The sequence below is a fragment of the Pinus tabuliformis genome, chromosome 2_1, assembly GCF_031772625.1.
Source record: "Pinus tabuliformis cultivar Carrire ecotype Pingquan chromosome 2_1, CPIR1, whole genome shotgun sequence".
Lineage (NCBI taxonomy): Eukaryota > Viridiplantae > Streptophyta > Pinopsida > Pinales > Pinaceae > Pinus > Pinus tabuliformis.
The window spans coordinates 435,818,424-435,823,194 of record NC_142299.1 but is presented as its reverse complement, the minus strand read 5'-3'; positions in this window follow the sequence as shown (position 1 = coordinate 435,823,194).

Below are 4,771 nucleotides of genomic sequence, written 5' to 3'. Positions count from 1 at the left end.
TAGGAAACGTGGGGGAGCGTCAGGGTCTTAAAAACTTATAAATATAAAATATAATTTATTAATTGAGTCCACTATGACAATTGGGTTTGAATTGAAAAGCTGCAAAGCATGATCATTGATATGAATATCATTATCTAATATCATATAAATTTAAAATTCTAATTTATAATCATACATCATACATTATGATTAAAGTTTAAAGTTTAAACCATATTGATGTTCCACTTCCTACTATGAACATTGAATACTGAACAATGAATATTCAATATTGACATAAAATTATAAAAGTCAAGTCTGATACATCATACATCAAGAGTCCAAATTTTATAGAATTATAAAAGATTAAAGTCAAGTCTGATACATCAAGAGTCAAAATTTTATAGAGTCAGAATAACATAAGAACATCAACATATCAAAAGATAAACGAGCATAATGCAAAATATGCCTCAAGGTAATGCCCCAAGGTAATGCTCAAGCCTCAAGGTAATGCCCCGCTAGTCTCTGCATCCAGCTGCTGCATGAATAAATCAGGATCAACCATATCACCATCTGAATCTGAATCACTAGCATTCTCAAACATGCTAAGTGGCACACCAACCAACCCCATCTGTCTCTCATCAAGTCTCTCCTCCATATCTACCTGTGCATCATCCTTTGGATCAACATCCCATCGTGTTGTTGGTCCCTTCAAATACTCAGGTGTCTTCCTATGCTCAAGACGTAGGGCACTGTGCACAACAACTAACTTCTCTGCTCTTTTAGAGGTAAGCTTGTTCCTCTTGATAGAGTGGATGAAGCTATATGTAGACCAATTCCTCTCTGCTGCAAAGGAACTAGCAATCTGAGACAACAAACGCATGGCTAGATCTTTGAGCTCTGGAGCATCATCCCCATGCATCCTCCACCAACCAATCGGGTCATCTTGGGCTAGATCTATGCGCTCTGCCCGAGCACCACGTGTGTTGAAGGGGCCACTGAGAGATGCAAACTAAACAAACTGTCTTCGAAATCTTGACCCCTCCTCCTGACTGTACATCCTTGCAATTGCATCTAGGAAGCCTTTCTTTACCTCTGGATCATCAATAGGAGGCACCCTCCTAAGTCTCTTAACATACCATTTTGGGTTTAATGCATATGCTGCCATGTGCAAAGGTGTGTTCATGCGATCCCACCTACGCTGAATGATGGGTCAAATCTAGGAAGTATAGAACTCTAATGAGGGCTCCCTCTGCTGAATGGCTACCTTCACACGAACCAACATGCTGTCAAAGGTCTCATAGATTTCTCCAAGATTAAGAGCATCTAAATCAGTGTGACGAATGACCTCCACAATAGGGCCATGGAATGACACCAAATAAGAACAATCTGCTCACCAATCATTGTCCAACACCTGAAGCTTGACCTTCTTCCCAATGTTTGTCTTTGATTCTGACCACCTTCCCCACTCTGAACTCACAACCAAGGATTGTAGAGGTGCTTGTACCTCTATCATCCTCTCCATTTAGAGAAAATAACTAGCATATCTAGTATCAGTGGGCTTGAGGAATTCTTTCTTCGTGTGAGCCCTGTACATAGCCAAGGAGGTGTGGTGGTTGCAAATAAACATCTGCACATCTCTTGTTGCTGACACCAAGTCTGATATCCACTGAATCTTGCCAATGTCCTTCAGTGCATTATTAAGTGCATGCACACAACAAGGAGTCCAAAAAATGTGTTGATACCTGTTTTGAATCAATAACCCAAATGATCTACAAACTGTCGCTGCATCTGTCACAACCTGCACCACACTATCAGGCCCAACATCCTCTATAGCTTCTCGAATAAGCTCAAATTGGAAAGATGCATCCTTGCGCTTTCCAGAACAGTGAACAGCGTTAAGAAAGAATGGACTTCTGAAGATGTCACTATGATGTTGATTAGTGGGAGTATTCGGATATCAGTCCATCCATCCATAACAATAGAGCAACCAAACCTCAACCATGTTTGTCTCATTCTCTCTTTCTGCACATTAATTTTGGACACTTGTCTATCTAAAATTGTTGTTCGTAGTTTATGTTCTCCGGGTGGTACATATGAAGGCATTTTTTTTTGCGATTGCTTGGACCATTTCCTTGTAATAAGGAGAACGAACAACATGGAAAGGAATTGCATTGGCAAAAAGAAATTTGCCAATTGCATCATCTGTGTCATCTCGATCTAGAATGTTGTACATCCCAGACACTGTACCACCCATTGCACAAGAACGAGATGCACCAGTAGAAGCTTTTGTCTTTTTTGATGAAGCACTAGATGGAGGAATATTTGTGGATGGATCAACATGTCTACTAGAAAACAATCCTTTTCCAGTGGCTGCCCTTTCTAGCCTCCAAAGTTGCTCTCTTTGAGCTGAATCCAGGTTCTTTGAGGGACACATATTGACTCCCTCACCTGTAATAGCCAAAAGGTGTTGCTTCACCCTGGTATATCTGCCAACAAAGTGATGCCCACAAATTTTGCAGACCCAATCACATGAGCCACCGCCAACTTTTGGATTCTTTTTCGGCAGTCTAGTTGCATAGATTAGAAGTGGTTTTAGAGGATTAAATGTCCCCTTTGCAAATTTTTCTAGCTCTCTTGGTGGGCCTCCAGAATCAACACCATGCCTATTTTGGTATCTTGCCCCCTTGTGACTGCTTTGAACTTCTTCTTCTGCATCATGTGGCTCACTACCACCGTAGCTACTATCACTGTTCCTAGAAGAAGTTTGACTCTGACTCATAGTTGTAAGTTGTAAGTTGAATGACAAATCAAAATGTAAGTTGCAGCCTGTAGGTTGCAACCTGTAATGAAAATAAAAAAAAATTAGAAACATTACAGCTACAGCACACACATTGAAGTTTTGATTCTTGAACACTGATTTATTTTTTAATTTGCAAGAAAAAAATTGAAATTAAATTATTAATACAGTCAAAAATTAAAATTATAAACACTTTAAAAAAATTAAAATTTACAAAAACAGATTCAAATTTACAAAATTAAAAACAAATTAAAATTTACAAAAACAAATTGAAAAATTAAAAAACAGTGAAACTGAGGTTTCAACTTTCTAATTTATTTTTTTTAGAAATCAAGTTATAAATACATTAATGATTATACAGTAAATTTAAATTTTAAAAAAAAATGAAAAAAAAAAAAACGCAATTACACATTTCAGAATTACAAAAAAAAATTAAAAATGAAAAAAAATGGTACTTACCTGAAGGCTGAAGTAGTCTGTTGCTCGCTGCTCACTGGAACAATCAACAATGGCAAATGCTAGACTGGAAGTTTCAAGTTTGGACTGGCAACTGTTGCTCGACGGAGGAAAAACTTAAAAGCCTAAGGTCCAACGACCGTGTGGACTGCTGCAGCACTGCGTGACTGCTCTGCCTCTACGTGCTCTAGGATGGCGGGCTGCTGCAGCACTACATGACTGCTTTGCCTCTACGTGCTCTAGGATGGCGACGCTGCTCGGAGGACGGGAGGCGCTGGACTGCTGCTGGAGATGGGGACGCTGCTCGGAGGACGGGAGGAGCTGGACTACTGTTAGAGTTCTGAGTTCCGAGCGGCGGTGTGAGGCCTCGACTCTCAGATGTGAGGGTTCAGTGGTTCACACGTTATAGGTTATAACATAAAACTAAATCAAATGCCCTACGTGTTATAACTTAAAACCCTACGTGTCTATTAAATTAATTAAATTTTAGCTATAAATTAATTAAAGTTTAACTTTAGTTTAGTTTTAAAATTGTTAATTTAAACAATTTTTGTTTTAAAGCGTGCTCTCGTCCCCTCTCATCCCCATTCGTCCCCCCACGACCCCTCACGACCCCCCTCGTCCCCTCACGACCCCCCTCGTCCCGCTTTTCGGAAACGTCCCCTTAGGAGAGGGAAACGACCCCCTGGCACGTCTCCCTATGTACCTTGATTTTTGCGAGCGTGGGGAAACGTCCCCTACTCGTCCCCAAGTCGCCGGAGCGGGGGGAGCGAGGAAACTAGACCCCTAAGGGGGGGCGAGTCCCCGTGGAACACTGGAATTAGGGCATGAGAACAACTACTTGAGATTTTTATACTTCGATATGCAATAATTGATGACTTATCAAGATGTATTTCAACAAAATAATGTCTAGGAACATTCACCCATTCGTACATGGCCCATGCAATGATGCAACGCTACAAAAGATAAAAAATTCCACAATTTCGCATAGGAAAGCAGTAAATTTCAGACTTGTATAGCGAAAATCCCAACAACATTCATGTGACAAAGTAAATAACAAGAATAAGCATGAAAAAATTACATACATGTACAAATGAGTATATCCAATCACCATATTATGCCAATAATGAAGCTCCAAGACAAGAGAAATAGATCCAAACATCAAAATTCATCCATAACATCCAAACTCTTCCTCCAAAAGGGAATGCGAAATTCTCAAGAGCTACAAATTCCCAATCCAAGTGATGATGATTAAAATGAATCATCTCACTTCTATTTATAGAATCACTAACGAGATTGATTTGCCTAATTTGGCCTGTTTGAGCCCCAAGTAATAAAATAATGTGCAATGATAACGTCCCTTGGTGACAAGTCCACAAAGATAGCTCAATATCATAATAATCAAGAGGGTCGAATGATCAATAAAGTGAGTTGTTGGGCCTTTGAGGAGGCCTAATGAAGTCTTGCGTGTGCCATGATGTGAGAATGGACCTTGTTACTGCTCAAACTAGCAAGGGTCCTAAAAGGGGATCCTTGAAG